General features: G+C 39.7%; 2 non-coding genes across 2 annotated transcripts; one reads left to right on the plus strand and one right to left on the minus strand.

Annotated features, from left to right (window-relative positions):
- Positions 1-5,604: 5,604 nt before the first annotated feature.
- Positions 5,605-5,679, minus strand: Trnat-ugu (transfer RNA threonine (anticodon UGU)). The gene has a single exon. It is a non-coding gene; the product is annotated as a tRNA-Thr (tRNA).
- A 66-nt stretch (positions 5,680-5,745) lies between these two features.
- Trnat-ugu (transfer RNA threonine (anticodon UGU)) lies at positions 5,746-5,820 on the plus strand. The gene has a single exon. It is a non-coding gene; the product is annotated as a tRNA-Thr (tRNA).
- Positions 5,821-11,466: the final 5,646 nt, after the last annotated feature.

The raw sequence follows: 11,466 nt of genomic DNA on the forward strand, positions 1-11,466 counted from the left end.
AAGCTGCATGTCCTCGGGAAAAATTACGGCTGTAGTTTCCCCTTGCTTTCAGCCGTTCGCAGTACCAGCACAGCAAGGCCGTTTTGGTTAATGTTACAAGGCCAGATCAGTCAATCATCCAGACTGTTGCCCCTGCAACTACTGAAAAGGCTGCTGCCCCTCTTCAGGAACCACATGTTTGTCTGGCCTCTCAACAGATACCCCTCCGTTGTGGTTGCACCTACGGTACGGCCATCTGTATCGCTGAGGCACGCAAGCCTCCCCACCAACGGCAAGGTCCATGGTTCATGGGGGAAGCACTTTGCATTACATCTCAAAAAATATTAAAAAGCTATTCCAGTAACTTGAAGACACAGGAACATATACTATGGGAACAAAGGATTGTGGTTGACATCACAAAGTTTGCATGCCAAATATGGAGGAGCAAGTGTGCAACAAATAGAACAGATCCTGATACTAATGTCTGCAGACTTGTAGCTGCTGAAGGCATAACCCATGTTCTTGAGTGTTCAGTTCTACATGAAAAGGTCCTCCATGCCAGATTACAGTTCTGCCAATGGATTCAAAGGCAGTGCACAGGAGATCGGCAATTCACAGCTTTCATTTTATTTGTGGATGATAAATGGAAAAATAATAAAGTACCATGATAAGTAAGTGGAAGCAGATGCAAATCCTGGAGCTGTCATGGAAGCAGGGTTTTTGGTTTGCTTTAGTACCTATATACAGGCAGGAGCTGTGGGTGAGAAACTCATAGGTCAATATACATTTATCAGGCAAATTAACATGTGCTGTTCGTCAGAAACTCAAGGGACCAGTTGAGATGATGTACGTCATGTTTATCACTTAAGTTTTAGACAGTGGCGGCATTTATGGGCATTGGTGTACTCCACACCCATCAACAACATGCACACTATACAGAAACATGTGTCGTATTCATGTGACCAAATTTGACAGCAGGTAGGAGTGTTTGCACAAATTCCTGATAATCTGAGAAGGCAAACTTAAGTATCTATACAAAGGACTGTAGCTACACTGAGCACATTCTGATGTGTCAATAGATAGCTATCATCAGACACAAGGTCCATAACCCATAATGTATTTGTTTCCAGATATTAAGCTTATAGAACTTCTTTCTTGTTTTGACTGATAGGCCTACTCTCTCCTGTAACCACATTGGATACCTTTTCAGAAAGCGTGCATATACTGAACCTTTTCAGCTTGATGCTCACAGACACCTACATGTAAATATGGTTTCGTGTGACATACCATCACATCATTCAATGCCTGGTGTTGCGGGCTGCAACTTTCTGAGTACATTCTTAAAAATTGTGAGATTATAAATTTCTACTTGGCTGACTGTCTAACAAGCCTTGGGTCTGTTTTGAAAGTTGTAGAGATTCCATGTTAGGGACAAGTTTGAAAAATCTTCATCTCTCATGAAAGAATTCACCAATAGTTTATATTCAGTTCACAACCCAACACTCATCATGCAGTTAACATAAGAAAGTAACAAAAGTTTATGTTACATAAGGATTTCCCTTGCAAATCTAGAAAAGACTCTACACCCCTCGCCTCTACCCACTCTAGTTAAAAGGGTTTTCTTCCCCTCGACCCAACTACCACTGCATCATGTTGAATGGCCAATTAACTCCTCATATGAAATCATGAATAATAGTGAGTTGGGTTCAGTACCCACTCCACTAGATTGAAGACCACGAAGTTAGTGAAACTGGTATCCAGCGGAAAATTACTATGTAATTACTTGTAACATGTGATAAATTGCTTGTCTTGTACAATATACATGTGCATTAAATGCAACAACTGATTCAGAAAGGTAGTAAATTAACTGATTAAGGCAGATTTTACTAAGGCATATGTCTCCAATTACGCTGTGTGAATGAAAACCAGCTTTACCATAAGTACTTGAGTACAGCATTTGTGTTCTGATTTGAAGGTCTGTAGCGCCTTAACAAATTCCTGAGAAAATTATCAACTCTAGTTGTCAAATGTGAGTGTTAGTAAATAAAGTACAGCACGTTATAATGCCAAAACTGAGGTCATTCAGACTATTTTAAATGAAGCTATGAACAGCAATAATTATTATTATATTATTTTTTAAATGTAATCAATTACTTGTAAATTGCAGCGATCATTATAAACAATTATATCAGACATATTGTACTGTTTTAGACATGGTTTGTCACTGATGATGAGTTTAAATACCAATGACTCTGATGTAATGCAATGATTTATAAACCCCAACACACTAACACCAACAGAATTTATCAAAAATACTAGTTGAGCTCATTGTAAAGATCTGTACAGAACACTGGGGATTCTAACTGCTCCATGTGAATACATTTACCAGTCAGTTGTACAGATAAAAAATAACATTGGTAATTAGTGCACAAACGGCTCTGTCCATTAGTATGCAACAAGAGATAGACTCAACTTACATTTACCAAGAAAAAATAAACATAAAACTCAAAACAGCATTTTCTACCAAGGAATAAAACTGTACAATAAATTACTAAAAGAGAGTAAAGAAATTGCAAAAATACACTTATTTAAAAAGGCAGCTAAAAATACCTGTTATGCAATACATTTTATACATTGAAGGATTACTTACCTAAAACAGAGTAGGGGTTTGATAAAACATGTTATACAAATACATAATAATGATAATGATAGATTTTTCCCACAGCATTACATACCGTCTAAATTGTTTTATGATCATTCTGCTGTTGCAAAATATGGGATTCAGATCATGACTTACATAACGTGTACATGGGGAGCTACACTAATTTCCACAATTGGCCGCTGAGGCCCCACTAAGCCAATATCACGTACGAAGTATGTAGGATCTGGTGTGCATTATGCTATGGTTTTAAGAGTAACAATGTGGATGAAGGTACGCTTATCAACTAAGCCATGCAATTAGTGCATACCAAGAACAAACATGCAATTTTTTTTCTAGTTTCATTGATAAATAGGAAATAATATGTCTCAGGAACTGTCAGGAATACATGGCTGCATAGCCAAGATAATAGGAAGTGATGGTGCATAGAGGGAGTGGGAATTACGAATCTTCACATCTAAACCAAAACAGCGGTAATTATAAAAGACTACAGTAATATAAGTAGCGATTCTGTAATACAAATACATTTTCTTTACTCCCTGATATGGGAGCTTAGTTACCTTCAAGATTGATGATCCATTTGTTGCCATTACGCAAATGACGCAGCGCCTCTGTAACAACAGAAAAAAAAGCTAACTGGTAGTTATGCACATGACGCCAGTCGAAAACTGAAACATGACTAAAAATGCTCCACTTTTCAGTTCTGTTAGTAACGAACGAAATATGCGCTCTCAAATTTACCACTAAGTACGATAATTGCTTGTGAGATAAATGAAAAGAGGAGGCGTAATATACCTTGGAAAGAATATAATTTCCTGTACCGCCCAACGTACCGAATTGTAGCAAAACGGACAGAGTAAGTATCATAGAAATATGGCGCCTTTTTTTCCCGCCCTCGTCCTCGCTGAAATGCTATTGGTTAATACCGTTTCTCGTAAAGATTGTCTACGATATTTCATACGTACTGTCGAAATTGTATTAGGAAATACGAGAACATTTCGTTCTTGTAATTTTAATAAGAATAGCAAGCATTAGTTTCTAGCCACGTGACATAAAGTAGGCCTATATCTGCAGCGAAGTACCTTAAGTACATGAACTACGGTACCTCTGTTAAACTTGTACAATGATTCCAAATTCAGGACTTTTTGCGCAAGAAAGATTTCATACCTACAATTTCGGGCGCTAATGACCATAGCAGTTTTGCGCCCTAAAACCATAACAAAAAAAAAAAAAAACTTCAATTTAACAGTATACACGTTGGTGGATATTCTAACGTCTACTGAGCGCAGTGAAAACTATTTAACAACGCAACCATAATATCGTAAGATTTATATGAACCCTTTTAAATTTTACTGATTCCGTATGGTGCCAGAACTTACATAAAATTGTCTCTTTCTGTTTCTAATACTTCACGATATCTTCACCAGTTTTAGTTATAGAAAGTGGAGGAAAATTTTACGCTATTATAAGTTAAAACGAAGCACGCTTCAAATGTTTGCAACAAGCAAAGACTTTTGAGTTAGGATAAAATTTCGGAGGGAATGGTAATTGAATAGCACTCCTCTTTATGTAATTAACAGAACGGAACTTCCGTACAGAACAGACCTATCCGTAAGTTTACACGAAAATAATTTGACACACTTTGCAAAATGGAGGACTGCATCGACCAAAAGTAATTAGCAGCCTCAGAAGTGCTTTTCTACAAATGTAGACTTAAGGAATGTGGTCTGTAACAAGGACCTGTAATGACGCAACTAGCGCTAATTCAGGCATTTGTGCCTAACTTGTTTCGTCAATAAATTTTAATAACTATAAGAAATTGCATCTTGTAATTGGCAGTATCCTTTCTCGGGTAATGAAGCAGGCTTGCAGAAACACCGCACTTGCATTCCTTTTGCATATTTACATTAAGTCGAGCACGCAGGTGACATTTGCAACCTCGTCTAGAAACCTATAGTTTCTTAGTACACGTTTATAAAATCCACATAACTTACCTGAAAATTCAGGAGCTACGGCTTCAGGAGTAACCTAGTTCCAGCTTTAAAGGAAACTGTACTCCACAACAGCTAATCGGCAGAAGACATGTTCGCCCGCTTTTGGATCAATAGAAAATAAAAAAGTTAATGCTATAGTCAGTTTTGATTATATTCGTGGGGCAAAGCATGTAAATATACAATTAGTTTAAGTATATCATATTTGAATTTTATTGATGTGTTCCACTCACTGAAATATGTGTTAATCTGCAGTGACTGAAATTACGCTGTTCAGGGTAAATTTCTGGGTCCTGATATGCACAGCCTTAACTCTTCAACTATTAGAATAAGTATATATAGTAAACGGCGCATGACAGCGCGTCTTCCCGCCGTATCACATGTTAGGGATAAATGACCAACTTCATCAGAAGAATAAATTTGCTTTTGCCGCAAGTGAGACAGGGGGGAGAAAAGGAGAACCTAAAAATAAACGTTGACTGCTAATTCTGTTTCTTAAACTCTCCTCCATTCCAGTCGATTTCTTTATTCACCGGTAGACAGAAGAAAAAATCAGTAGTGGAGTAATGGGGTATAATGACAAGTTGTCGGTTGCATACATTAGGGGGCACGCATACATCTGGGGGCAGACCTGTTGTTATGCTAATTGGCGATAATCCCCCTTAACCTATTGTTCTGTTTTCATGTCACCACCGCCCCTCCTCTCCTGTTAACCTATTGTTCTCCACTCTTTGTCAACCTTTCCACTAACCTCCCCTACCTTTAGCCTATAGTTCTGCCACTTTTCTTCCCTCTGAGAAATCACTAGCTGACCTCTTCCCTCTCCATATTATATATGACGGTAGTATCTGTTCACGAAAGAACAGTTACCGTGGATGAACATGCAGCTTTGCTAGAAATGAAATGATAATTAAATAGATACCCTAGCTGCAAACAGGTGTTGATGTACTTCATTGGGGACATGTTGAAAATGTGTGCCCCGACCGGGACTCGAACCCGGGATCTCCTGCTTACATGGCAGACGCTCTATCCATCTGAGCCACCGCGGGCACAAAGGATAGTGTGTCCCTGCGGGCACAGAGGATAGTGCATCCCTGCAGACGCACTATCCTCTGTGCCCGCGGTGGCTCAGATGGATAGAGCGTCTGCCATGTAAGCAGGAGATCCCGGGTTCGAGTCCCGGTCGGGGCACACATTTTCAACATGTACCCAATGAAGTACATCAACGCCTGTTTGCAGCTAGGGTGTCTATTTAATTATCATTTCTTCCCTCTCCCCCTCCCCTTCAGTTTGAAGCCACTTCTGCCTCTCCCTCTGCCGATTCTGGAGCACTATTTGAATTCTGTGTGTCTTTGAACAGGGATTCTGACGCATTTCTTTTGTTTTCGTCACAGCCCTTAACCTATATTTCACTTCTGACACACTTTTCCCGTCTGTGACATCCCCAGTCTTTCTCCTCCCCACTCCAGCTATTCTGTCATTGAACACAAGCTACTTCAGGTCATGTCTGAGTAATTTGAATAATATTATTAATTAAAATGGGGGGAAATTCACCCCACCATTATGATGTAAGGGAACCACTCCATCAAATTGATTGGCTAATTAATTAATTCGATATCCTTTTGTGTAGGACCATTTTCCTTGCATCCTATTGGTGAATACTGCCCCTTTTGGAAACACTGATTGATTGATACACTCGGCTGGCTATATGGCACAAAATTGATTACAGGGATATTATTTATTGATTTATCTACGCAATTTGCAGGAGCCAAGGCAGTGCAGAATATTGTTTATTTAAACATTTTGTGGGGGTGGATTTCACACAGTTTATTTATTTGTTTAATGCTACTAAATATTGCAGGGATCTCTTTCTGTGATCACAAATTGCAGGAGAAGTTTTTGTATATTTAAACTATTAGAATCTCTTACCATAATAAACTGCACACATGTAGTTACATTCCAGTCACACTCTAAACTTAATCAAAAAAGTACTGAGTTACTATGCATAGTGAGAACCTCCCACCAGAATTCACACTGTCCCTGAACAAAGTGCCAGGTGACGGCAACACTGAATGCTGCTTTGCTGACAGGTGAGAGGTTGTAGGAAGCAGTACCTTTCTACGGTCACAAACATCAGACATGATGTCCTGCTCCGAGCACAGTGCTACTGATTGATGGTGGGAATCACATATCACAAAAAATCTCCAATAAAAATCTTCAATCTCTGCAAAGTTTGCAAACTAACCCCACCTAACATGTATACCACAAGTAGATTCTATAAAACACTGACCCACCAACAGCTCCGATCAGATGCGTGGTGCTAGAAAAATAGCTCCCTTACTGCACTTTGCTGGGACCAGCGTGACAAAACGTCTGCCTCTCATGGTGTCTGGAAGCCTTATGCCCGGACCCACAGACAGCTAGCAAATGATCCTAGCGTCTGAAGTAACACTGGGGAAACTACTGACATAATCACATCGCAAAGAGTGATGTGGTCCATTACTGAGTGTATAGAGAGATGAAAGCAAACCAAGTAACTAATTTTCAAAACCATTTGCCATATGTTGGGAGTCTTGTATGCAGAGACACTTGGGAACACAGGCGCCGTCCTCCATCCACAACTCGTGCAATCATGAATGCAGCCAGATGCATACTGAGCAGTAGTTCACTATTCACCCACCCCGAGGGTGCCTTGAGCTTCAACACCTGAACAGTCCAGTGACTGCAGAGCAGAAGTCAGTGTCCATTGACATTTGATACCTAAGAAACAACATCCACTCTCTCTCATGGGGCTACTTCCAGTTTGTGCACAAACCAAAGTCTCCAGACGTGCAGAGTTTTTCATCCCCCCTCAAAATACAATTTTCAATGTTTGAGAATCAGATGTAAACATTATATAAATCAAGTAATTAAATGTCCACCACAAATAGATTATAGTGTTACATATATTCAAGGCCTTGTATGCACTGATGTTGGGAACACAGGGACCCTCCTCCACCACAACCTTTCCACTAGTTTCATGTTGGGGCCCCATGGCAGAGGGCAAGTTCAGGGTAGGATCTTGATAGAGCTCGTACATTGATCCACCATTTGTTACATCAGGGATATGGTTCAAATGTGGATCAACTATGAATTACGGTTGGGACAGGGTTTGATGGTGGATTCACTGTGCGTTATGGCCAGGATAGGGTTTGGAGGTTGATCCACAAGACATTACAGCTGAGATATTGTTCAAAGGTGATTCCACATGCGTTAAGGCCAGGGTAGGGTTCAAAGGTGAATCTCACTCACGATATGTCCAGCACTGTGTCTGAAGGTGGATTAACCAATGGTAAGTTCGAAGTATGGTCTGTGGTCCCCCCCCCTCCCCCAATAGGAAACCAATACATGCACACACAGTACAGCACAATTGCACTGTCCTACATCTACAAGCTATCTTAGAATATGTGGCCAGAAGTGATGTCATGATGACATGAGGAGAAGTGACATGAAATCGGTAAAACAGTTATAAATTGAGGGAAATACGCAAAAATATGGGGAAATTGAGGAGGAATGAGAGAGTACTTACGTTTCTGAAATTCTCGTATGTGGGAATGAGTCTGTGACAGCAAGAGAAATACTAGACCAAGTTGACTTCGAAGGAGTGGGAACCAGGGAAACAGTAATTTTTCATGGACAGCAATAAGACAGCTGGAGTACATTGTTTAAAGTGGATGAAATGTAGATTAATAAGTTTATTTATTTCGGATCACAAACCCAAATGTGGTCCCAAAGTTTTTGGCAACCACCTTATAGACTTTTATAAAGTGTCCTTCGCTAAAGAGCATTGTATTACCAGCTTGGGAGACTGAAATATACAACTACAGAATGGATAATGTGTTTGACCATGCTTCTCTGTACTCTACTAATCACAAGCATACAGTGTCAGCTAACAAATACCTTACAGCACAGTTGCTGCATTATTTTTGACAACATTTTGCCATATGTCTACTGAGGTAATAGGGATGCATAGAAGTTGACTGCTGTCTTGCATGCTTTCCTAGAAAATAGAACCACCTGCATCTAAATTGAAATGTATCTGACTTTAATTATTATAGAAAGTAGATGGAGTAATCGGTTGACAGGTATGATTTAATGGCAGAGTGATGATGCATTCTAGACAGAGGGAGATGATGTGGCAGCTCATTTACCACACAATTATAAATTTTTTTTCTGTTGTTCTCTTGGGCTGTATCAGTTGTGTGGTATAACCTACATTTGACTCGTATACAACTGCACATTCTGCATGTGATCTGGAGTGCTAGCTACCTGCAGTCGCTAACAGCATACCACAGTCAGCATAGGACTTACAATGCATATGTGATTAATCATTTCCACCAAACTAATGGGAAACCTATTTTGTCAAACTTCTCTAGAGAAGTGAAGATGAATGTGAAGTACTTGTTTTCCATACTACATCTTCGACATAAATGGAGACTTCAGTTTCATAACTGCACTGATTCTAAGGTTTATAAGGTACTGCAATCCCTGTGTATATATTTACTGGACAGATGTTTGTGGAAGAGACTGTGTTCTGTTCACGATTCAATGCAGCATAGCATGTTATTTCACATTTCCTTATAAGATGTCTTTGTCTCATGAATTTTCCGTTGTTGATGATTATTTTATAGGACTGATGTCGTCATAGCATAATTTCCAAAACGTAATTGGGTGTTACAGTGGGCTCTGTACTCATCTGGAAAGCTATATAGTGCATGTACCACAACGAATCTATGCTTTTTCCTATTGGTGTAGAAGTTAGTAGCTTTATCATTTTAAAGTTTGTCACCACAGCGAGTTGTAGAAACCTTGCAGGGTGAATGTATGTCAGGTACTGGAAATACATTTGCTACATTGGATTATTAACAGCATTTCATTCCAAGTAACTAATATATCAGCTATACTGCTTTAACACTATAGCAAGTTTAAGCACAGAATCACCTAACCTTAAGAGTGTGTACTTACATTCTATGATCATTTCTCTCTTTCCAGTACCTTCTTAGTATGGAATCCAAACACAATAACAATACTACAGAATGGATAGGACAAGAGATTGTCGTAAAATATTCTCCTTCTTCTTAAAATATTCACCTTCTTCTTAATCGTCTGTTATATCACCACAACATTCTCAAATGTATGAGGTCTGTATCTACTAGTTACACATAAGGAGTGGTGACCTCTTCAGCACACATGCATCTAGAGAGATCGTGTATGACGCAGCATGCATGCTAAAATCTGAGCATGAAAGGGCAGCTTATTTCGAAATAGAGGGCATATTGCTGCTATGGATGTAATTCGTTTGTTGGGGTGATAATAATAAAAGGTTTTGGTGAGATCTTTCACTCTCTGACTTTATCCAATAAATGCGAGAATACTTTTTGACTCCCATTCACATAGGGGGAGATGGCAAACTGAAATAAAATCTTCAAAAATTCATAAAGTGTTTCACCTGAGGAACGGAGTTTTGCAGCTCCTCTCTGCTGATGGCTATTTCCTGCACTAAGACACAGTATTGGTGCCATGTGATGTTAGCAGTGTAACAGGTTTGGCGATACGTCCACATGTATTGATCCTCGCAAATTAGTGGAGCGGGTGCTTTAGTAATAATAGAGAAATTGAGAACCATGCTGCAATATCATTGGCCGGTAGCATCACGAGATCGACAGGATAAGATGTTTTAGTGATACAACAACTCGTCGAGAGTGGTGCTTTGGACTGAAAGTAATTGGGTAAATGCGTTTAAAATCTGGATGAGGTATCGAATATATTGCTTCCCCCTACTTATACCTCCCGAGGAGATCACGAATGTAAAATTAGAGAGATTCGAGCGCGCACGGAGGCTTTCAGACAGTCGTTCTTCCCGCGAACCATACGCGACTGGAACAGAAAAGGGAGGTAATGACAGTGTCACGTAAAGTGCCCTCCGCCACACACCTTTGGGTGGCTTGCGGAGTATAAATGTAGATGTAGATGTAGAAATTATAAAAAACCTAGTAAAACTACGAAAATTGATGGAAAATACGCGAAACTGATGAAAATATGACAAGAATGTGGGGAGAAGAGGGTACTTACATGCTCTGCTGGGTGTATGAAAATCATTCTATTTCTCCACCAGTGGAACTGACAACAGATGGGGCATCCTATCTGTGCTCTATGGGTTTAAGTACCTGCAGAATACCCCCTTGTTCTACATGGTGTTATGCATTTTGAGTCATAAAAATGAAAGATGCAGTTCCCAAAGATTTGGAGGTCAGGATGACCACCCCCTAGGACACTGAAATGGTGATGATATACTTGGGTGAAAAATGCACCACCAGTATGAAGAATCAGTGCTCTTGGTCTCTTTGAAAACGGAAGATTGTGACATCTGTGACTCCATCACTGTGAAAGGTGAGATTACATGTAGAGGTCATCCCTTTCGGAAAATTGTTTGGGAACACTCCACAATGCCTCAAACTCTTCCAGTTTTCATGTGTTGTCATGTACCCCACTTTTTTGTGATTTAGAAAAACTGCTTATGTCTTTTATTTCAAACATCCTGTGTGTTGTAGGACTAGTTTAGTTTACACCATGCGATGTGCAGCTTCCTGTGGGAGCCATTGGATGCAAGCATGTTAATGCCGGTTTTGCACCAGACACAGACCTCAGAGTCATGGTAGAGAAACAAAATGTATAGCTGTGTACAGAGCTGTAGTCATGCACTGCTTTCATGTTTTGCAGCAGAAAACAATGTATGAAATTGCTTATGAAACAACAACTCAAGAACCCTCTGTTGTGACTGATAGTCAGTGGGATATG

This window comes from Schistocerca nitens, chromosome 3 (assembly GCF_023898315.1).
Source record: "Schistocerca nitens isolate TAMUIC-IGC-003100 chromosome 3, iqSchNite1.1, whole genome shotgun sequence".
In the NCBI taxonomy this organism is placed as follows: Eukaryota; Metazoa; Arthropoda; class Insecta; order Orthoptera; family Acrididae; genus Schistocerca; species Schistocerca nitens.